Source organism: Macrotis lagotis, chromosome 5, assembly GCF_037893015.1.
Source record: "Macrotis lagotis isolate mMagLag1 chromosome 5, bilby.v1.9.chrom.fasta, whole genome shotgun sequence".
Lineage (NCBI taxonomy): Eukaryota > Metazoa > Chordata > Mammalia > Peramelemorphia > Peramelidae > Macrotis > Macrotis lagotis.
Window position 1 is genome coordinate 267,981,628 of NC_133662.1, and position 24,237 is coordinate 268,005,864.

The 24,237-nt window shown below is 49.3% G+C and overlaps 1 protein-coding gene across 3 annotated transcripts in view; it reads right to left on the minus strand.

The window, feature by feature from the left end:
• SH3BP4 (SH3 domain binding protein 4) overlaps positions 1 to 21,305 on the minus strand; it is a 120,470-nt gene extending 99,165 nt beyond the window's left edge. For all 3 annotated transcript variants that reach the window (XM_074189821.1, XM_074189823.1, XM_074189822.1), the window contains exon 1: positions 21,220 to 21,305. The gene's annotated coding sequence lies outside the window, so the exon portion shown is untranslated. The remainder of the gene's footprint in view (positions 1 to 21,219) is intronic.
• Between the last annotated feature and the right edge of the window lie 2,932 nt (positions 21,306 to 24,237).

The following is a 24,237-nucleotide window of genomic DNA, read 5'->3' on the forward strand; positions in this document are numbered from 1 at the left end:
GAGGACTTTTAATAAAAGCAAGGGAGGCGTCCCCCAAATTCCTCTGCATCAGAAATGGAACCGGAGGGTCACCAGGTCCAAGATCAAATACCAAGGTGAGTAGCAGAGCCAGATTAGAACCCAAGGCATCTGACTCTGGAGGCCCAGGCTTCTTCTGGCCTGACTCTGCATTGCAGTGACCAGTGCTGTATTGAGGGGGATTAACCTGGGGCCAAAGGAGGGAGACTGAACAGTTAGATTATTCTTTGCCTTCTTAAGGAGTGAAGGAGGACTGGGAAGGAGGAAGAGAATTTGAAACTCTAAATTCTCAAAAATGAATGTTAAATTTTTTTTACTTGCAATTGAGAAATATTAAAGAAATACAAATATATTTTAAAAGATTATTGTACGATCCATCCCGGTTCTGGAGGTTCAGTAATGGCACACCTCCTCACAGGGTGGGGATAGATTCAAGATGCAGAATGAGTCACTTATTTTTTGTGGTGGTCACTATGGAAATCTGTTTTGCTTCACTTTGTATATTTGTTGGGAACATTTTGCTTGGTTTTTCCCCCAGTGGGGAAGGTAGGAGAGAAAGAAATGAAATGCTTGTTAATTGGGGAAAAAACTACAGCACATTGTTTTTAAATAAAAAAAAAGGTTTTCAAAAAACATTGCAGAGAGCTATAACGAGGACCTCCCCCAGCCCAATTTAGGGACAAAGGGAGTGAATGAATTTTGAGGAGTTTGGAGAATGGTTGGAGAGAACAAATATATACTGCATTGGACCAAATCTAGGCCATATTTTCCCTGCCAGATGTGTCCTGGAGAACAACAAACTCTGATATTTACTGCTTTAAGATTACAAATGACTTTCGTGACCATGATTCAGGAAGAGAGAGGAAGAAAAATCACAAATCATGAGGTGAAAGGGCCTTCTAAGGGTCATCTAGTCTGACACCCCCCTTTCCTCTGATGATGATGGTCTGGGTTGGTACCAGATGTTATGGCCCTAGGTCATGGTCTGCCTCTCTTTTAAAACTAGGCAGCACTGAAAAAAACCAGGAATTTCAGGATTTCAGAGAACACCTGAGCTTCTTCCTAAACATCTCTGAGGCCAGAAATGGTTTCAATGTTGTCTCTGCATCTCCAATATCTAGCAGGGTTGGTGCACAGGAAGCCCTGAAGAAATGCTTTATCATTCATTTATTTCTTCCTTCCTTCCCATAAGGCGAACACATATGCAACTCTTTGGACTGGTGGCATTAGTGGCCCAGTGATATTCTTTCAGAGAAGAGTCTAGAACATGTGTCTTGGACCCCCTGGGTAGGCAGTCCAAAGAAGCCTAGGAACCACTTCTAAGAATCCTGTTTTTAAAAGCATAGAATAAATATGGTACATCATGAGAGGAACCAATTATACTGAAATATAGTGACGCAAGCATTTGTAAACACTATGTTCCCAGATTCAGAACCACTGGAGTAAAGCTAATTCAGTCCAGACTGTGAAGTGGGGGGTAAGCATATCCCCCCAAAAAGTTGGGGAGCAAAGCATCAATCAAAGTCATTCTCAGCAGTTAGGGGTTTATGCCCAAGGTACAGAACAGCAGTGGTGGCAAATGTGACTGGGACCTGGGCATACCCATTCAGGGAGGCCCCAGGGGAGTTTGTAGCACTGGGCAGGACCCAAGGGGCCTGGGCTTTGAATCCCACCTCTGGATGTGGGTGAGCCCAGACAAATCACTTCACAAGTCACCTGACTGGCCCTGCCTCCCAAGGTCCTGTGGCCACTCCATCTTCACTGCCATCTGCCCCATTTAGGAAACCTCAGAATCTCAGGGCCACAGCACCCTGACGATTTCCAGCTACCCCATGGTTAAACAGTTAGAGTGAACTGAGACCAAGACTTATCCTACTTTCTGGTCATTTCCTCAAGTTTAGGGGGTGATAATACATTATCATCATCATCATTATTATTATTATTATTATTATTATTATTATTAATGACCTCTCTGATCTTCATTTACAATTATCTTCAAAGTGGGAATAATACCACCTGTCCTCTCTACTTGATGGAGACAATGGTCAGTGTTTCCCTAGTCTTCCAGGGTTACAGTCAGATCCATTGTAGGAACAGTTTGTTGGGCAGAGAAAGCCCCTCCCCCCCAAACCCCAAGGCGCGTAGTCATGACAACAGATGTCCATTATTAGTTATCACTGGTACCTTCCAACAAGGCTGATCCTTGATATGACCATTTTTAAGATCTGGAAGCAACAAGGCACGAAATTAACCAAATTAACCAAAAGCTCTTTATTTGAATTGGGAAAAGAAAAGAAAGACTCCCCGCCAGGTTTGTTAAGAAGAGAAGACTTTGCCTGTGTGTACACTGCATATTTCTTTTGACAGATCTCCCTTTTAGGTCTGTGACTCCTCCTGACCTGGGATCTATATTGGGGCCAATACCATCCATTCATTTTCTAAGCAAATGAATGGCTCTAAAAGGTTATGTTTGTTTAAAGGCCCCATGGTGGATCCAAAGTCCCTCTTGGTTTAGTTGGATATACACTTTGAATACCTGAATCATAATATTTGAGAATTAGAAGCAAGGTCAGTAGCTGCATCTGGTCCACAACCTATCTGAAAAGGAGGCCCCAGGGTAATCAGTATACTCAAAGAAGTGTCATCCAGCCACTGCCTAAAGACCTCCAAGATGAGACCTCCATCCTATGAAGTGCTCCTGACTCAAGCCTCAACTATTCTCTCGGCAACTCTCACCCACACTGCCCTGGTTACACCCTCTGGGGTCCAATAGAACCCAGCTGATGACTCTGCCACTAGGCAGCCCCTTCAAGTACTTGAACAGAGCCCTTAAAATCACAAGTGTTGCATGACCTTGGGAAAGTCCTTTCCCATCCCTGAGCCTCGTTGCTCCCATCTGTAGAGGAGGAATCGGATCAGAAACCCTCTAAGGTCATTCTGTGATTAGACAAGGAACCCATTCAAGTCCCTGCCGACATGAGACATTTTCTAGGATTAGAAAAAGGTCATTAGGGACCGGACAATGGTTGGGCAGAGGAAGAAGCCAGCTTGAGCTAGGACACATTCTTTCCTGGAGATGCTCCAGCTTTTCCCCCTCTTCCCACCACAATCCCTCCATGCTATACAGTGAATAGACTGAGAAAGAGGCCAAGAAGACCAGAGAAGTCATAAGAATTCTTCAGGTTTGGTACCAATAAACAGTGTGTGTCTATGGGGGTGAACTCTGGAGATATAGGGATAAAAGCACCCCAGTCCTTCCCTCCTGGAGAAACTCTACCAAAGGCTTTACCTTTTTTAAGGTAACATAGTGATGTCATTTGGGTCTTCTTCAATAATGAAGAACAAGGACCAACCAACTAAGTCCTGGACTGGAGTTCAAATTCTGCTGTGCGAGCCCTTAGCAAATTTAAGTGAAACTCTTGAGGTCTCAAGATGAAAGGATTTGGACAAGATTCCAAGGTCCCTTCCAACTCTAGACTAATGCTTCTAAAGACAAGAATAAGTAAGCATGAAGTGAACCAAGAGGGAAGAGGAAGGAACGGGGAGGAAGGAAGAGAGGGGGAGAGAAAGGAGTGAGAGAGTGACAGGGAGAAAGGGGAGGCTTCACAAAGGGGTCCCTGGATCTCATGAGGGATTCTGGGGAACCAACCAGGTGAGGAAGGCAGATGTCTACCTGTGGGGACAGCCTGTTCAAAGGTACAAAGATAGAGATCCCAAATAGTCATTCCCAGAAGGAGGGTTTCTAGTATTTCACCACAGAGTGGGGACCCCATCAATTAGCAAATGGGGAGGGGAAGATGGGTACAAGCTGTTATTATGTATCTACCATGTACCAAGAAGTATCCTCAGCACTTTACAAATATTTTATCATCTGATCCTCATAACTATTCTGTAAAGTTTGTGCTGCAAATTCTCCTCATTTTAAAGTTGAGGAAAATAGGCACAAAAAGAGGCTAAGCCCTTGTCTCAGACAATCCAGAGAGAAAAGAGGGCTTGGCAGGGCAACCCAGGGATGGTAGCCCTGATGTAGGGACCAAAGCTCCCACCACACTTCTATCTGAGAGTCAGAGCACTTGACGTGCCATAGGCACACTGCAGAAGTGACTCCCATGCCCAACTCGCTACCCACCCATTCTTATCTGATCTCAAAGCTGGCATCTCCTTCTATCTTAGAGATAACAGAACTGAGGCTCAGAGAGGCTTTGTCCACTCAGTCTTTCACTCTTTATCATCTTCCTCCTCCTCCTCCTCACCACCACCACCAGACAAGGGTTAAGCAGGCCAAACTTTCCCAACAAGGGACAGATAAAGACCAAGTCCACTATTAGATGGTCAACATTTCTCCTGGCCTGTTCCACAAAAAGCCAAACAGCCAAGACCTTGGCAGGTCTGAGAGGCACTCAGCCAGATGGCAGAGATTACAGCCCAACTGAAAATAATCTGGAGCAGGAATCTACAGAGAAACGGGAACGCTTCCAAGGGGAGATGACCGTCCAACCTGAAAATTCGGTAGCCGAGCCCGACCTCTCCCCCAATTCCCTCACGTGCAGGCAGAGGAAGCAGATCAATTTGGCCCCTCGGCCGTCCTTCAGGGGCAGCCTTGGCAAGGTTGGTCAGGACTTGGTTTATCAAGGCTTCCCACTCCGGCAGCTGCAGGTCTGTTCTTACCACAAATTCTTTGGATTTCCACATGCAGAGATCTGGCTCTAGTAAGGGAGCACCAGAGAAATCTCTTCCCTCAGATAGTGAGCCTGGCTTTTCACGTTTAAGGAGAAAATTCATGAATGGCTCTCCTTGCTGCCTGGCTAGAATTCCCGATCACTGCCAAGAAGTCTGGCCCCGGATGAACCCTTCCTTCTCCCTCCCCGAAATGGCCAACCAGAAAAGGATCACATTGAAATGCCCTCTACATGTACAGAGCTCTTGACATTGCTTAGGAAAATAGTCCTGAGAGAGGAGTCCAATGAGGATAATTAATTCTATTTTACAGATGAGGAAACTGAGGCCTGCAGAGGAGATAGAAAGGAGCCAAGACCAGGAAGGTGGGATTTGAACTCAGGCCTCTCCAGACTGCCCCGGCTCTCCACTCCACCGCCTGCTACCATCTAACAGAGGCATGTGATAGCTTTACTGCTCCAGGGAAGCCCAGAGCTAAGAGTTGGAAGCACAAAGGAAAAATAACTCAGGAAGGAGTGAGAAAATGGTTCCTAAACCCTCCGGGCCGCCTAAACCAATCGGCGTAAACATAACTATAAAAACTGCAATAACAATAAGCTAACATTCACGTCATACTTTGCACATGGTGATTTTATCCACGTAATGACCCTCGGAGGAGATGGGTGCGAGCGTTATTCTCATTTTACAGTGGAGAATGTTGAAGCCACCAGAGTTCCACAGCCGGTGTCAGAGGCAGGATTCAAACTCAGGTCTTCCTGACCCCAGGTCCAGGACTTGATCCACCCTGCCATTTAGCTACCTCATAATAAATGTGTAGTCACAACAATCTCAAAGCAAAGAGAGATTGGTCTAGAAAATAATTCCTTTAGAAACACAAAGAAGGGCGGCTAGGTGGTGCAATGAATAGAGCACCGGCCTTGGAGTCAGGAGTACCTGGGTTCAAATACAGTCTCAGACACTTAATAATTACCTAGCCGTGTGGCCTTGGGCAAGCCACTTAACCCCATTGCCTTGAAAAATCAAAAAAAAAGAAAGAAAGAAACACAAAGAAGAAATCATTTTCAGCAGGCTTTGGGAGAATGTTTCTGTAGTTTGACACAAATAATTCAGAAAATTTTTAAATTTTTTCAAAAATAGATGTTGGGAAGTGGAGAGGAAAAGGTTGAGACTACCTGATTTTGTTGAGAGTCATCTATAGGGGAAAATTCATTTTTTAGTAGGCCTCAAGCAGGATCACAATCCCCTAAAACATACAAAGACATGGAGCTGTTCAAAGGGACCAGATGAGGAAATACGCCGGCCTCTCCCCTCTCCCCCCCGCAAAGCCATATGCCAACCACCCCAATCTCTACAACCTCATTTACTACTCAGCAGTCAGACATCGAGCATTTGATCCATGTCTGGCAGCCCAGGGCGGTCGGATCAAACCCAAGTTGGCCAAGGGGCAGAGTTGGTCTGAAAAAGTAGAGTCAATTCCCAAAACCACCACCCTGCTACGGGTTCTACAAGCCGCTCTACAAGCCAAGATGGATGCCTGAAAAAATCGGGGATGTTTAATCGAGCAAGAAAAAGATTAAGAGAAGCTACAAAGCTGTTTTTAAGAATTGGAACGAGAGATACTTTGGTTCCACTGGAAACCAGTAAGAAGAATTTCACCCCACAACCATGAGAATATAATTACCACAGCTAAGTAATAAAGGAAGTGAGCAAAGCCATTAAGAATTATTATTAATTAATCATTGAGAAACTGTATTAGTGAGGACTCACCAAACGGCCAGCACCAGTATTAGGAATGTAAAGCAAACCCTGGTTCTGATGAGGAAGACAAGAGGAAAAGTTGTTTCCCCAGGGGTTGAGGGAAGCCCTTTGGTCCAAAAAGGTTAGGGGGTGGGGCAGCGAGGTAGCAGAGCACCGGGCCTGGAGTCAGGGGGACCGGACTTAAATCTGGCCTCAGATACTTAATAATTACCTAGCTGTGTGACCTTGAGTAAATCACCTAACCCCATTGCCTTAAATAAATAAAAAATAAATTAAAAAAAGATTATGGGGGTACTGGGGGTCCTAAAGTTAGCAGACTGATGCCGCCAATCCCAGAACGATGGCAGAGTGAGCATGGATGGGCCAGGTAAGTTCAGATGGCAGCTCTGACTTTCAGGATTAGAGGTCTAGAAGGGTCACTGTCCCCTGTCAGGGGAGTGGGACCCCCAAGATGGCTATCCAGGAGGGCATGGCTAGAATAAGAGCAAACTCAAGCAGGGTATGGATGATGGGAGTGTCTTGTCAGAGCTAATGGAGGGGTTTGGCCTTTCCCTTCTCCAGCTCACTTTACAAACAAGGAGACTGAAGAAAAGAGGGAGCAGCGACTTGCCCAGGGTCACAGGGCTGGGAAACGGCCCCCTCTCTACTGGGCCACCTGGCTGCCCTTCCTCTCCATTTTACAGCGGAGGAAACTGAGGCTCAGAAAGGAGAAGGGACTTTACCCAAGGTGGCGCAGCTAGAATGGAGCCTCCACTACTGGCCCTTCAAAAATCCATTATCAATATGCAATAACTGGGCCGCAGGGAAAGCTCTCCCATAGAAGGATGCAATTGGATTCTTTGCAATTCCTCAGTCAGCAAGCACATCTTTAATAGAATTGTTGGATAAGGAGCTCCAGGTAAGAGATTCTGGAGGTTTTGCCCTCAAGAAATTCTCAACCTCTTAAGTTAGAATCCCAGTAACTTTTAGAGCATGAAATGGATTGAGGGTGGGAGCGAAGGGGAAAAGAAATTGGAATGAATAAATTTGAATTTATTTAGTGTGTTTTCAATATCTTATCCCACCAGGACCAGTCCCAGCCAAAACTGTGATCCAGCTCTTCACTCACTCACTCTCCTCCTCCTCCTCCTTCCAAAGGAGGCCAAGCCTTTCCCCTCAAGTGACCCTCTTTCTCCACTGCCCCCCCCACCCTTGGAGGGCAAGAGTAGGGACCTGATTATTAAAGCACCGACAACAGGAATCATTAAAATCCAAAAGGCTTCCCCATATTGAATAAGAGACCCATGGGCTGGATAATGATTAACCCAGGAATAGAATTCTGCTAGTCCATTTTAATGGACCAGGGCAGCAGGGTGAAGTTTTCTTGTCTATAAATCAGGATGACCACCCAGCAAGGCAAGACTACCATTCCTGGTAACTAAGAGGAATTGATGACTGATGGGACAAGCTCAACATTTTAGCCTGCTGTCGATGATTTCTGCTCTTCTGTTATCTGGAAACTGTCTGGTGGATGCCAACCCCGGCAGGGTATTTACCAGGCTAGAGACCCAGTGGGCAAGGTGACCATGCAACTTCTCAGTGGTCATACCCATTTCTTCCACAAGAGCAACACAACAGATCCTGATGACCGACATGGGAACCATCTAACCCCCTGAGTATCAGAGCAAGAATTCCTTCTCCAGTATCCCCAAGAAGCAGCCATCCCACCTCTGATCAAACAATCCCCAAAGTTGGGGAGTCCTTCCCTATCCAAACAGCCCCTCTCCATTATGGGGGCCTGAAATTGTGAGGACATTTAGCCTTCTGTGGGGATGACAGCCATCACCCCAGAGCCGAGCAAATGTAGAGTGACCACGGACTAGACAGAGAGCCCCCACTGAAGACCTTCCACTTCCCTTCTGGACAGTTCTCATCTACTCAAGGTAACAGAGATGGAATGGGCATCAATATGCTCTGATGGTCATCTGAGAGACTCAGATCAGAAACCAGCAGAACTTCTCAGGCCTTAAGGCCCATAAATACTTCTCTGCCTCTAAGGCTCTTAATCTCTTAAGGGACTGAGGTGCCCAGGAAGACTCAAGTAAGACACCCAACAAATGTATACAGTCATCCAGGGTGTCAGTCTCTGAGAATGGCTAAGCAAATGAAGAGAGATGACCCATTGAGAAGGACCCCAGAATGGTCCGAGTCTTGGGGAGGCTCAATCCAGTTTGAAGAACCCAAATGGGCTGCTCCTCAGGGATGTTTCTATAAACAAGAAAGTCTTTACTCCTCCAACCGAAATAGTTTCAGTTTCCAGAAAAAAAAAAAGTGCTACACTTCCCATAAGAGGTGCTTCTTGGAAATCCAGTGGATTTATGGCCTACAGTCCCAGTTGTTTTGAGTCTCCACAGGTGTCTGCACCAGTGAAAGCATGGGACTTCCCTAGAGACAGTCCCTCTACCAAACTGGACTGGTACCTGGCCTTCAACTTACCCTCTTGGTGAACTGGCTGGCACATTGAACCCAGAGTCACACACCCTCTAAGTGTCAGAGGAAGGACTTGAACCCAGATCTTTCCTGACAGAGGCAGCTCGCTACCCGTGTATCACGGCTACCTCTTATGGCTCTTCCCTAGTTGAAGAAAATCTCTGAGAGTCAGGGAACATCGGTTGTGGGGAAAGAATCCACTCCAAGTATAAGCAACCCAATAAATAATTCTTAAATGCTAACTAGGTGCTAGGGAACATATATACATGTAAACATCCAGATATACATATTCATATCACATTCTGACTTTCAGGACAGTGGAGAAAGATTTGGGGACAGGTTCTAGGTGCGAATCCTGACCCTCTCTCATTAACCCTGGGTGATATCCTCTCTGACTTGTTTTCCTTTTCCCTGAATAAGGAGGAAGCCTCCAGGGTCTTTGCCTATTTGAATCTATAACTTCCCCTTGCTGGACCTGGCTTTGGCCCCTCCCCTGCAGGTACCTCTTGGGGCTCATTTTCCAGTCTGCATCAATTCCTAGCCATGTATCCTGACATGTTTTTCAGTGAGTATGAAGAAAAACTTGATTAGTACAAAGGCATGATGAATGACTCCATGCAGCTTCCTGGAATCAGGTCACCCTGATTTATAATGGGCCCCTAATTTTGGGATGTCACCTATTAGATCACCGTCAAAGTATTAGAAAAACATAGGTACACTGTCAAAAAACAAACTCTGTATTTAAAGAGCAAAACAAAAATTTTTAAAGGCTGTTTATTTCTCAAAGATTCATAGATTGATTTAAGATATATATATGTAGCTGTAGCTATATAGTCTATATCAGATTACTCACTGCCTTGGGGGAGGGGGAATGTGGGGAGGGAAGGGAGGGAGGCAGAAAAATGTGAAACTCTTACCAAAAAAATTGAATGTAGAAAACTATCTTTGCATGTAATTGGAAAAAAATAAAATTAAATTAAAAAGTTAGAATTCAATATATACCTAGAAATCCCTGCAGAAGAGCTAACATCATTCCTGGCTTCAAAGGAAAGAATCCCAAGGCTTTGGGAGTCCTGAACCCAGGAGTCCAGTTCTGGCTGGGATGGAACCATTCATCCTTGCCCTTTTGAAGAACTGATCAAAAGGCCTCATTTCCATTAGAGGACTCTTCAGATTCCCTTAGGGCTTCCATGGAAATTACAGGCTAAGGGGGTGGGGGTGGGCTGGCCCAGTCCTTTCATTGATCCTGGGAATTCCCTCATACAGTCTCAGCAAGCTGCCCAGACCACTGAAGGGTTAAGTCAGCTGTCTAGGATCACACAGCCCAAAAGTGATCAGCGCTCTTCCCAAAGGGCAGGGCTGCCCATGTTACCCCCCATCCCTTCAGTCAGCTTCAGGGGCTCCTATCACCTCCAAGATGAAAGAACAAATCCTCTCCTTGGCTTTTGGACCTTTCCTTCCTCCCTTTCTAGGCTACTTACGCCTTCCTCTACCTCCCCAGAGGGGAGAAAGTCAAATCCCTGGTGACCTGGCCTCTTTGTTTCATAGGAGGCCGCCAGCCCACCCCTGGACTCCTTCCCTCTTCTCTCCCTTTCCTGGTTTCTCTCAAATCTCCACTCCAATCCCTCTTTCTACCCAAACCATTCCCTCAGAGAAGACCCCAGTTTACCTGGGGAAGATCTGCTTTTTCCATCCCTCTTTGCATGGTGCTTCCCCTCCTAAAATGGGAGCTCCCAGAGAGCAAGGCTTGGCACAAGACTGGGAGGTCTCAAAGGTTTGCTGGCTAGGGCTTGAACCCTGGCCTCAATGGCTTTCTAGCCTCATGGCAAGTGGTGTCTCAGGAAATGATGGGAGGGAAGATGAAGCCTGGCATTCAGATATCTGAAAAGATGGGGTCAGAGTTGGAACTGGCGGGACTCTGGACCTTAAAAGGCAAATCCAAAAAAAAAAAAATGGTTTTGGAGAATCGTTATCCTAAAAGGCCGAAGCTGAAAGAAAGGAGCTCCTAAGCAGCTGTGACAGGGAGCTCATTACCACTATAGGCAGTCCATCCCACTTCTAAATGATCTGCCCTCCAGCGGCTCCCAGGGAGCAGAAGCCCACACTTGGGGGTGACTGATCCTGCCTCTTCCCACCACTGGGCCCAGAAATCAAAAGGTGACCAACCAGCTCCCAGGTTTCTTTTCTGTTCTCCAGTTTACTTTTTGGGTGGGGACAAACTAATAATGTTCCATTAAGGAAGGGCTTGTGGCTCCCCACCCTCCCCAATCTTTGATAACTGCTCTGCTGTGGTGGTTGCAGGTCCTTCATTCTGCAAAGGAACCAATGACATCGGGAAGGTGATGTCTTGATTTATCAGCATTGAGATTGCCTGGATCCCTGAGATGTTTGTTAAGGCAGTTCCCCCTCCCATCCTCAGTCCCCCAAGGTCCTGGAGCCAACATAGTCAGAGAAAGGATTTGAACCCAGGTCTCATGGGGGTTCCCTGTCCACTCTATTAGGATGCTTACTCCGCCACATTCAGCAGCCCCGATTGCCTTCCTTCTCCACTCCCAACCATTTCCATGGTTGGAAGTCAATCCCTCTTCTGTAACAGAAGCTGATCCTGTGATTGATGCTTGTATCAGGTGAGTCCCTAATTGCCATCACAAAGCCCAGTTTAAATGACATTGATTTAGCCCAACTGCTACAGAAACCCAGCCCACAAGTAGGTAGAATGGGAGGGGGGACCTTGGGATCCCCAAGCCCCTTATCTTACACATAGCAAGAGAGCCCAGAGTTGAGGTCCTTGAGCTCACAGCTTGAGATAAAACTCAGGGATCTCCCCATTACATACATCAAACAAAAATATCAAACTTTCCAAGACTCAAGTTGGCCATGCCCGAGTACAAGATAACAGGTCCAAAGTCCAGCTGGGCCAGCAGGAGCTGTTGGGATCCCAGGGGGGCCGGACCACAGAGAGAACACTTCCCTGCTCTCAGGATCTGCTCCATTCTTTCCTCAGAGAGAAGAGCCACCCCTTCCAGGGTCATATGGAGGCAAAGTCTCCCTGGGAGCCTCCTAAGCTTCCCATAGTGGGCCTGGTACAGGCAGCTCTCTCTCCTCCCCTCTACCTGAGGGTCTTCAGGTGCCTTGTTCAGCCACCAGCCCTTACCTTGAAATCACTTGGCAGATATTCTGTATTTATCTGCTGGGAACGGGTGACCAGAATCCCAGGAGACTAAAGTTGTGAAGATGGGGGCTAGTTGACGTATTTTCTAAATGCCAGCAGCGCCGCATCGGTTTGGAGGGAGGCCCCAGAGTGGTCGTTTCATTACTCTAGGGAAGTCCTGACCTTGCTAGAATCACTTCCTTCCCCAGATTCACGTTTCCCTATTCAACAGGAGAACATTAGGGTCATTTCTATAAGAAGAGTGTCTCCGGGTCCCTGTGGTTATCCCGGCCCCAGTCCCTGATGGTCAGTGAGCAGGCCAGATACTACTTCCCAATGCTTTCTGCGAATTACTTCTGAAAGCCACCGGCATCCAGGACTTAGCTACCTTGATTATCCAAGTCAACCCAAGAGGAAGAAATCTTAACTCCAAGTAAAAATTGGAACTCATAGATATGGACATTTATTAGATGACTCATAACTGGAATACAGCAATAAAAGGGTGTATCTACTGATCGAGTGGGTCTTAGAAAAGTTGTAAGACCAGGAAGCAGCACAGCACCCCCAGATTCATCCCAGCTCATGAACTGGAGCGTGGTGTGGGGTGTTCATGTGATAATCAATGACAAAGGGAAGTCCAAAGGCGCCACTATTGTAGGGTCACGTCTGGTCCAAAAGAAGAAAGGGCAGGGTTGTGGGAAGGTGAAAAGGACACTAGATTTGGTCTCAGAAAATCACGATCAGGTGGCGCAGTGGCTAAAGCACTGGCCCTGGAGTCAGGAGGACCTGAGTTCAAATCAGACCTCAGACACTTAATAATGACCTAGCTGTGTGGCCTTGGGCAAGCCACTTAACTCCATTGACTAGCAAAAACTAAAAAAAAAAAGAAAAGAAAAAAAAAGAAAATCACAATTCCAGACCTCCCACTTTCCACTTCTCTAACCCTGAACAAGACACCATAATCTTTCTGGGTCTCTGTTTCTCCCTGTGCAGGTGAGTGGTATAAGTCAGGAAACAATGGGTGTAATCCTCAGACCTGTCCTAGAGGTGTGAAAATCAGTTGTCAGTTTATAGACTCAGTTTCCCCATCTGTAAAATGAGGGGGACAGTAGTACCTACTCCCCAAGTTTGGTCTGAGAACTGAATGAGATAACAGGGTCTACAAGACTTTGAAAACCTGAAAGAATTCAGTTAAGTGCTAGCTAAAATCTAGGGTTCCCTCCAGCTCTAAATCTGTGACAGTGGGAGGCCAACCATCTGTGTAACCCCGGGAGGCAGTGTCCAAAATCCCCTGGATTGTTGGTTTACGGAAGGAGGACAAGAATCACACGGGAGGTTAAGGCATGGAAGTGTCAAATCTACACTGGAGAGACAAGAGTCCGGTCACAAGGTCAGCAGAGTCTCCAAGCCCCTTCCCCCCTCTTGAACACATCTGCCAGCGGGAAACCTTCTCATTTCACTGTTCCTCAGTTCTGTCCAAGTCTTCGTGACCCCCTTTCCCAGGGCCATGGGGTTTTCTTGGCAAAGATTCTGGAGCCTTCCCCATTTCCTAATTCAGCTCATTTTATCAATGAGGAAACAGGGGCAAACAGGGTGAAATGACTTGCCCAGGATCACACAGCTAATAACTGTCTGAGGTTGGATGTGAACTCATGAAGCTTTGCTTGCTATCTTCAGGTTGGGAACTCCATCCCCTGGGCCACTTAAATGAGATCTTTTCTGCTTTCCCTCCCTTTATTCTCAAAATGAAAAGAAACAGGGCTGATAGGTGGTGTAGTGGACGGAGCACCGGCCCTTAGTTCAGAACCAGCCTCAGACACTTAATGATTACTGAGCTGTGTGGCCTTGGGCAAGTCACTTAACCCCATTGCCTTGCAAAATCCAAAAAATAAAAATAACAAAATAACAAAAGGATGAAAAGGACCAAGGATGACCACAACAACAAACCCCAAGGGGCCAAGTTCAATAGTCATTCCACAAACCATCATGGCACACCATTAACTATATACCCAATGCTTTCATTCCTGCTCTCATCTTTTTCCTTTGACCCGACTGAGTTTGTCTTTAGAAACTAACTGGATATGCTTCTCTGCAGGATTTAGCAAAAATCCTAGAGCCCCCCTTCTCCTTCATGATTCTTTTCTTTTGTCCTTCAATCTCACCATTAAGATCTAATCCAGTAAGTATTTCTCAAGTGCCTACTATGGGCCAAGCATTGGGCAAGATGCTGCTAATACAAAGACCATTACAAAAAAAAATCACCAGCTGTTGGAAACTACTTTTACAAGTGAATGGAATGATAAATTTAAATTTAAAAAAAAATGGTCACCAGCCCCTGCCCTCATCAAACACTCAGTATTAGAAGGAAGCAGGTACCATCAACTTCCCCACCTTGGAGAAAGTGAAACCAAGGCTTCAAGCACTGAAGTAAGTCACCCCGATATTAGGTTGTGGACTTAGGGTTGGTGCCTATTTACTTTGCCAGAATTTTATAACTATATCAGAGGAAGCAAAAACAAGGGAGTATAATGGAGAGGCTACGGGCTGGAAGAGTGAGGAAAGCCTGGGCTTCAATCAGGTCCCTGACCTACTGGCCACGTTGTTCAGACGGCCACAAGTCAGCTGGCCCTGGCCCCTGTGACCAAGTTCAGCAGTCAGAGGTGAGCTGCGTTGGGGCTGCACCCCTCCAAAGATACACATCACCTCAATTCTCCCATTCTCTCATTTCTATCTTCTATAAATGAGTCCATTTTAACTCTCAGAGAATTAGAAACAACTCCGGAATTGGACCTCACATCCAGATGGTCCAGAAGAGGAAAACAAAGATAAGTTATCCTTTCCTCCTCGTGGGGCTGCAGCCCTAAAAAGGAACAGCTTCCCTCAATTCTCCCCTTCTCTTGTCTAGTCTCTGAAGATGATCCCATTTAAACTCTCAGAGAACTAGAAACTGCTCTGCAATCGGACCTCCCGTCCAGACTGGCCCAAAGACAAAAACAACAGTAATCCTTTCTTCCTTGAGAAGGGGGTTGGGGCTGCGGTGCCTCCGTGATCTGGAAAATTCACGTCAAAGTTCTGAGCTTATCTTCAGCCCACAGAAGTCCGCCTTTTAGGAAGTGTTTAGAACATCTTCTTGGAATATCTGGGATGAGTGTTTGGTCGTAACTGCATGAAGGTCAATGTTAAAGAAAAATGCCATTTAAAAAGAAACAAAAATATTACCAGTAATTTCCTTTGCTGACCCACTCTGTATGGAACCTAGGATGGGCCAAGTGGCAAGGTGGAGAGGGTAACTGTAGAATCTGGGGAGCAGGAGCTAACTAGGGAAGTCGGGCCCAGTGAACTGCTCCAAGCAGTCTACAAAGCAATCTGGAATCATCTTATTATAATAATAACGATACTCTAACAACAGCGAATTTTGTGACAGAGCTTTGAGATTTGCAAAGTGTTCTACTGATATCTCATTGGATCCTCACAACCACTCTGGGAGGTTGTTGCTATGCTGATCCCCATTTTCCAGGTGCGACAACTGTGGCTGAAGGGATTCAGTGACTTGTCCAAGGTCACCCGGCTCACTGCAATCCCGACTCCAGAGCCAGGCTCCCTGCACTGCAGCATGACCTAGCTCCGAGAGAAAAGGCTGTTCGATTTACACAGAGGATAAAGAGTCTGGAGCTCCAGGGTTCCTCCTCCCACTGACACAGAAGCTGTCTGATTAACTTTCACCGCCTCCAAGGACTCCCCCAAAAGGTAAACGGGAGGTCTAACCACAGAAAGGATTTCCAACACCCGAAGTTCCCTTTGCTAATGAAATCGGTGTGCCTGGTTGGGAATCAGGAAGACTCACCTCCCCCAGTTTATCTCAGGTCCCTATCCAAGAAGTCACTTAATCCTCATGCCTCAGTTTCCTCATCTGACAAAAATGAGCTGGAAAGGGAAATGGCAACAAGACCACTATCTTTACCAACAAAACCCCAAAGATGGACCCAAGCATCAGAAACAACTAAACAATACACTGTAAATATCATAAACGCAGACCTAATAAACTTGTATTTCCACTAAAATAAAAATCTTTCTTAAAAAATGGGATAGATGGAATAGCCAGGAACCTCTCTAGACTGTCCTTGCTCTTGGACCTGTTAATGAACAGGTGGCCACCAAGGAAGTCAAAGACCAAAGGAAACTGGCACACGGGCAAAAACCATTTAGAGCAGTTACACCGTAGAAACAGAGATCTGAAAGCCAGTCTATGCCCATCCACAGGGGCAGGGCTGGACATGTATGTGAACATGTGTGTGTGTGTGTGTGTGTGTGATATGGGAGTGTGTCTGAAGATGCCTGAATGAATGTCACTGCGCCACAAGAAATGACCAAGTGGATGGTTTAGGAGAAACTTGGGAAGGATTTGCCTGAGAATCCAGATCCCAAGCTAAAGAAAGGACTTTTCTTCACCACTACAGGACCTGAGCCCCATCATGCCTTCTGGGAGCTGATGGGAAAAGAGGTCTCATCTCAGAGCCCAGAGGAATGGGTCCTAGAGCCACATTTTCACAGGCACTCCAGCTGGGAGGCATCAATCCAAAATATACTGTTTCCCTGATTCAGACTAGTGTGTACACGACTACTTAGGAAGTTAGTCAACATGAAGGCTGAATTAGAGGAGATTTGATCAAAACAATGAGTTGTGTTCGATGCTAGCTGGACTAAAGTTGATTTAATAAACAGAAATGCTCAGAACCCAGCTTATAATACTATTAATTTTTAACAATACAGACGAGGCCTTGTTTTCCAAACCCATCTCAACTGATCTCAGCCTCTGGAAGTGGGAGATCCCATCCTTCACACATAAGTCTCCAACATTTCTGCCCATGGCCCATCAGAAAGCGCGGAAAGCCCATTTCACCCTGGGACATCTGTTAGGATGCTTTTTTGTCATCATGTCCCAATCAGAATCCCAGAGAAGGACGCTGGACCCCATATGTGCAGAGGTCCGAGGCAGCTCACGCCGGAATCTACGGGCCTCGGAGCCAGCGGCCACTCCTGCTGCCCGGGTGAACCTCCCAGCCATTACTGCAGCTTCTCAATTCTCTCCAGGTCTAAAGCCATGACCTGAATGCTTCGGCGCCACAGCCTACATGGATGCCAGCCCTAATGAGTGGTGGCAGCGACAGAGGGAAGCTTCCAACAAGGAAGTTCCCTTTAGGCCTCAGGGAACTGGGTTCATTGTTCCCACAAATCTTTTCAGCCCTTTCCAACAGGCCAAGTAACTACTTAGTAAAGGGGGAGGTGAGTACCCTCAAAGGCTTCTCTGCCCTAGAGAAGCAAAGAAGAAAATCAAACACAGGATATCTTTCTCTATTATCCAACGGGTGGAGTCAAAGGATGGAAGAATGTTTGGAACTGGAAGGAAGAAGCCCAGTGAGGAGCCAGTGACCACCTCCAGAGTTGGCCCATTCCACTTCTGGGCAGCATTTCCAGATGTGTGGGCTAGTTGCTTAGTTAATGGTTTGGTGATTATGGTGCCTGGTCTGGAGTCATGAAAACTCGAGTTCAAATTTAGCCTCAGACACCAGCTGTGGGTCCCTGGGCACATCACGCCACTGTTTGCCTCAGTTTCCTCATCTGTTAAATCAGCTGGAGAAGGAAATGGCCTACCATTCCAGTATCTGCCAATGATATCCCAAATTGGGTCCCCAAAATTGAACGCAACAGACTAAATTTAAATTTAGGAATAGTTCCTGCCTGCTTCTCCTAGCATGGAAGGAATTTCCACTTTCCAGATAACCAAAGCTTAACCATTCAAGTGCCAGAAAGCTTTTAAGTTTTTTGAATGTAAATCTTTCTGGTCACAAGAGCTCAAGAATGAGGGTAAGAACTATCTAAGGTTGAGGAAGGTGGCAGGTTTGGGGTCAATGTGGCATCTCCCCTGTGCCCCAGGTCAGAGCCTTAATCTCCTCTGACCCTCAGCTTCTTGCCTAGATAAGGGGTGTTTAGGACAGGATGAAAACTAAGGGCCTGTGGTATATAGAGATGATGACAATATTATCTGGAGGGAATACTGCAGTAATAATTAATGGAGTCAGGAAAAGCTTCCTCTAGGAGATGAAAGACATGGAATGCCACTTCTGCCAAGTGGACAAGACCCATCGCCTGCTCCCTGCCGGGCTCGATGGCCTCTGATCTAAATCCATGGCCATACCCAGACACACACGCACACGTAAAATATGTGTGTATGCATGTTTATATATGTTATAATACATATATGATATATGAAGGGGGTAACATGGAAAGAGCAGTGTATCTAAAATCACAGGCCTGGCTTCAGGTCCTGTCTCTGACACAGACTCCAGTATTCCTGGTTTCAGTTTCCACCTCTCTGAGCTGCCCCTCTATCTCCTTTGATCCCATTCTAGGCCTGGGGGCAGCCTAAGGGCCCACCTACCACACTGAGTTTAAGGCATCATTGGGAGTTGGGAGGCCAGAAACCTGGTCTGGAAGAGACTGAAAGCAGCCCAAGCAATGAGGAGGGAGCCTCTCTCCAGGAAACTCCCAGAAAGCCAAGATGTTAGGACTTCAACACAATAGATGCTTCTGTTGGCTGGGATGCCAGCCTGGCAGGAGGGGGACCTTGGGGCCTCCAAGAGTTATTCATCCACTTGGGGAAGCAGCTCCTGTCTCCAAAAGTCCAGGGGATCTAGGCCACTGACTCCCCCCACCCCGGCCTGCCCCAGCCCCTAACCAGGGATTGGGTCTTCCTTTGTGGGAGCTGATTTTTAAACAAATGAAATTTTCTCTGACAGAAAATCAGAGGGCAGGGTTGGGCTTTACATTCTGGTCTGTCACTTAGCACCTGTGGGATCCTGGACTGACCTCTCTTGGCCTCAGTTTCCTCAAATGTAAAATGTAGGAGTTGGTGAGGTGACCTAGATGTTCCCTTCCAGGATCCAAGCACTTATTAAGAGCCTACTGGGTGCTAGACTCAGTGCTCGACATTGATTGATTGATTGATTGATTGGGAAAGGCAGTGACAAAGAAGCTGAAACCTCCCCTTACTCCCCCAGAGCCGGCCAACATTCTCCAGGCCTTTGAAAGGACCAGGCAGTGTTTTGAAATAGGTTTTCTAGAAGGTTCCAAAAAACACCTCCTTTGTACCATGTCACAGACTAACCAGTAACTTTGACTCTGCAAACTGGAAATGACAGCAAAAGGAAGTTGGCCCCTTGGACCAGTCTTTCATAAAGACACACACACACACACACACACACACACACACACACGGAAACATACTCTGTCTGTGTGTCTCTGTCTCTGTGTCTCTCTCTTTCCCTCTTTCTGCCTCACTCGCTAGAAGATTCCAGGACTTAGGAACCTCAGGCTGGGGGCAGCTTCCCAGTCTGGGCCCCCGGGCCCCGGGCCCCCGGGGCCTCAGGGATCTCCATTGTTCGTTTTGTAAACAAGGCAGCCAGAAGGCAAAGCCCTAGGAAGCCCGGCTTGGGCAGTCTGGGAGCCAGGCTGGAGCGGAGGACTAATTGTTCTCACATTCCTCCCCTCGGGAGGCACCGCGGCCCTCCAGGGCAGGGTCTGTGTTTACATATTGGGACCACTTCTCCACCCCTCCCCCACCCCAGCCAGCTTGCTTCCTGGGCAGGAGGGGGCTGATAAACCGGGCATCTGCCCATCGTGGTCTCCCCTCCCTCCACAAAACGAAGGGTCCTTTATTCGCTGGAAAGCTTTGACTTTGCCCCCCCAATAATGAACCTTTTGGCCTGGCCCTGCCGCCACCCAAGCCCGGGTCACCGGTCCTTTGCTCCCGTGGAGCTGTGTCTGTCTATGCCAACCCCAGATCCAGAGTGGCACTGAGGCGGTGGCTCCCAATGCTTTCCCAACCAGGAGCCTTGGGGAAGCCTCCTGACCGCTCAGAGTGCGGGAGCAGGCCTGGCCCTCACCAGGAGGTCCAGGAGGCCCCCAAAGGGAGACCGAGGCCCTGGGCAGGACGCTGTGCTCCCTGCCTTCTCCCCCTTCCGTGGGCCAACAAGACCTCGGGCACCCCCGGTTCATGAGCCGGAGAAGTCACCCAGAAGCTGGGGGAGCCGCTCGTTCTGGGTCCCGGGGCCCCAAATCCTCTAAGCCGCGGCAGCATGGTCCGCTGGGGGCCAGCACTGCCACCTGTGGGAGCCTGATGGGGGGGCGCTTCCAGGAGAGCCAGGCGGGCTCCCGGGGCATCCGGGCCAGTCCCGGCCGCCCCCTCCCCGCCCTGGCCCAGGCCCCTGGGCAGAGCTCGAGCGCCCCCCCAGATGCTAAGTCAAGGAAAGGCTGGGGGGGCTGTGTCAGAGGTCACACACCGGGAAAGAACCCCCGCCCCCCGCAGAAATCCGCTCACACCGCCAGCAGAGGGATGTCCACGCGGGGCGCGCGCCCCGTCACCCACGCCGCCCACCCAGGGAGAGCCGCGCTGCAAGAGGTACTCGCACCCGAGGAACCCCCAGAAGCACGCCCACACCCCCAGACCCCCACAAACACACACACACACACACCCAGACCCCCACTCACAGACCCCCACAAACACACACACACACACGCACACCCAGACCCCCACTCACAGACACACACACACACAGAAATCCACGGAGAGACAGATGCGGACAACCCCCCTCACGCGCCAGCCCCGCGCCCGCCCGCTGTCCCCCTGGCAGGCCAGGGCCGGCCCCGGGGCTCGGTCCGGCGCGCACTGGCCGGGGGGCGCCGCGCTTCCAGCCCCGGGGAAGGAGCGGGCGCGGGGCCGGGAAAGTTCCCGGGGAGCCGCGGGGCCCGGGCACGAGCGCCCCCCGCGCCCAGGCCGAGCGGGGCGCCCCCGGGACCCGCGGGGCAGCCCGAGCGCCCAGAGGCTGGGCCACGCCGGGAGGTCGCCCGCCTGGGGGGGGCGAGGGCACGGACCCGCCCCGGCCGGAGCCGGAGCCCCCCGCGCCGCGGCCGGTGCCCAGCCCGGGCTTCCCCTCGGGGCCACCCTCGCCGCCGCCGCCGAGGCTCCCGCCCTCCAGCCCGTGGCCCGCACCCGCAAAAGTCGGGGCGCCCGGGGAGCCGCGCGGAGCGGGGCGGGGCGCGTGGGAGAGTGAGCGGGACCGGGGCGGGGTGTCGGGGCGGGGGCCTACCTGCTCGCCATGGTCCGCGCGGGGCCGGGGCCGGCGGGGCTGGCGGGGCCGGGGCTGGCGGGGCCGGGGCTGGCGGGGCCGGGGCTGCCGGGGCCGGGGCCGGCGGGGCCGGGGCCGGGGCTGGCGGGGCCGGGGCTGGCGGGGCCGGGTCTCGGGCCGGCTCTGGGCTCGCGGCTCCTCGGGCCGGCTTGGCCCCGGCTGGGCGGGGCGGGGCGGGGGCGGGGCCGGGCGGAGAATGGCCCCGGAGGGGCGGGGGCGGGGCGGCGGGGCTCCCACGTGACGCGGCCCCGCCCCCGCCCGGCCCGGCCTCCCCGGGAGGATTCGAAACAATGTTTCCCTTCCTGGGGGGCGGGGGGGGGGCGGGGGCGGGGAGCCTCGTGGCTGTCCTGCCCGGCCCGGACCCGCCGCCTTTGTCCGGGGCCTGGGGAGTGGGCCCCGGGGGGGAGGCCCTGGGGGGCTAAGGGGTCCCCCCGGCTCCCGGGGTGATCTTGGCCTCGGTGAGCCGCCAAGCCTCTCGTCGCTCTCCCTTCCCCGGTACCCCACTCCGAGCCCCTGCCCCCCCAAGGACCCGATGAGGCTTTAGGGCTGCCAGGGCGGCCCAAGCACCCTGGGGTGCAGCTTGCAGTTGGGGATGCTCTCCTGGGCTGGCTGCTGAGCAGCCCCGCCTCCCTCCTCACCCCCTTGGCTTCAGCCCCCAAAGATCTTCCAGGCCTCTCCCCCACGACGGAGTGCAACAAATTCCAAACAGATTTTGTGAGGGAGGGGACCGACTGAGAACCATCTCTCCTGGAAGTCCTCCCTGTAGAATCATGGGATGACTCTTAGGGGGTGCGGGGTGGAATAATGGGGGCCCCTGCCAAGCCCTGTGACTTCTGATTCGTCCATAAACAGTTAATAAATGTCTCCCCCTGTGCTAGGGAGGAGGTGAGGACGGAAGGACCAAAAAGACCCCCACTCTCAAGGCCTCTACAATCTAACATTGCATTTCCTTTTCTGGACCTCAGTTTACCCCTCTAAAGAAGGAGAGATCCCAGGGGTGACTTGCAGCTCCAGTCTGGTGTGTGTTCTCCTGTGTCCTGGCGGGTCCTCTCCACATTGCTCCAGTCTGGCCCTGCCCTCAGTGCTTAGGTCCAAATAAGCTGCAGGGGCAGTCCCAGCCCATTCCTTCTTGGGACCCCCTGGGGCAGCCGGCGAGAGCCTTCCTGCAGGAGAGACGTTTCTTTCTCACTGTCCTTACTTAACAGATGGGGTTGGCAAAGAGAAAAGACCAAGACCAGATAGACAACAATCTAGAATTCAGGTCTCAGCTCCTCTTTTCTGCTCAGGTCCTCACCAAAAGCCAATAAAAAAACGATGCCACAGAGATACCAGGGAGGGGAGTTGGTGAGCTGCAACTGCCTGGCTCGTGTTCCCAAAGAAATCTCCGGTTAGAAAACACGATGAAAACCATTGGAATACACGATAATAGCATGATAGTTATCTATCAAATATATTACACGAAGAAAACCAAAATGAAATGAGATAAGAACTGCTCTCACGGTCTCCTTGTAGCAAGCCTGGATTCAAGGACATTTGTTGCTTACTATAAAAACAGCCACCAAGAAAGCATGCCTCCCAATAAGTGGAATAAAGGGCCAGCCTGCTATCTGTTTCAGAAGGAAGTTATAAAAAACAGAAACAAAAGAGTTCTTAGAGAAGGCACATATAGAAAGCATCCTGGTGGGCAGGCAGACTTGGAGGAGGCTGTGGGGTCTCTTCCAGAGCAATCTATCCTCATGGAGAATGCATTCACTCTTAGCCTGGGGGGAATTTCTAATATAATAAACCTGATTCTTCACCAGTCTTCTGACAAGTCTGATCATTTGGGGCCCAGGAGATCCACCTGGCCTTTTGTAAGTGATTGCTAGCTTTTTTTTTTTTCCATTGGGAAATAATGGGGGAATAGAACAAAATGGAACTGGGTTAAGAGCGTTGTTCTGACTTTATTTTCTCCCCTGGACTAAGGCCACAGTGTTTCATGGCATTCATTGCACAAACCTCAACTCTTCAAGAAAATGTGATTCTCTGCCCACCCAGGGCTTCCAGTCTAATAAATATCAGTGTGGCAGGAAAATAAATCATCATAATCCTAAACAGAATGGAAAATACTGTGTGGGCCTTTCTGCCTCAGAGAACAGGAATCAGATCCACAATTTCCATTGCTGCCACCTGGTTTCAATAACTTTCCCTCTCTGCCCATCACTCCGCTTTGGGTCAGCCAGTCAGACGACCCGTGTTTCAGAGGTGCCTGTTGTGTGAAGTCTCACTGTGTGTGAGGACCCAAAGGAAGAGATAGCTCCTGCCCTCAGGAGCTTGCATTCTGGTGGGGAAGGTAACATTTCATCGAATAGGTGCATCCAAGATAGAGAAGCAGGAAATGGGCATTCACCTTTTTTGAATTAGGATCTCTAACTCTTTGCATGGGACTTGAGATATTAAGAATTAAGAAGTGTTTTTCATTCATTCATTTGTTCGTTGATTCTAGAAAGGTGCAGACCAAGAGCCAGGGGTTGAGGAGGGAAAAGGACTCTCCCTGTTGTGAGCAGTAAGATGGAGTTCCTGAATGTGCAAAGGAACAATTGCTTATGAAGTGTTTACTTTGGACACTGGGGAAATCAGAATGAAGGAGCTTTTGTCCTCCAAGAGCTTCCAGCTACTGGAAGAGTGTGTTATCTACCAAGATAAATAAATTGAAAGAAATGTTTCTCCCTGGAATTTGTAAGCTCCTTGGGAGCAAGATTTCTTGACGTGGTCTTTGTTATAACCAGCTCCTAGCCCATAGTAGGGGCTTTAACAGCTGTTCATCGATTGAATGAAATGAAAGGCCATGGTGGGTGAGGAACACCAACAATCAGGGAAGCTGGAAGGTCAGAAAAAGCCTCATGGAGGAGACAGTTCTGGAGATGAGCCTGAAAGACAGCTAGGAGCTTCAGTAAGCAGAATTCAGACTGGAAGCTGTGCCAGGGGGTTATCAAGAAA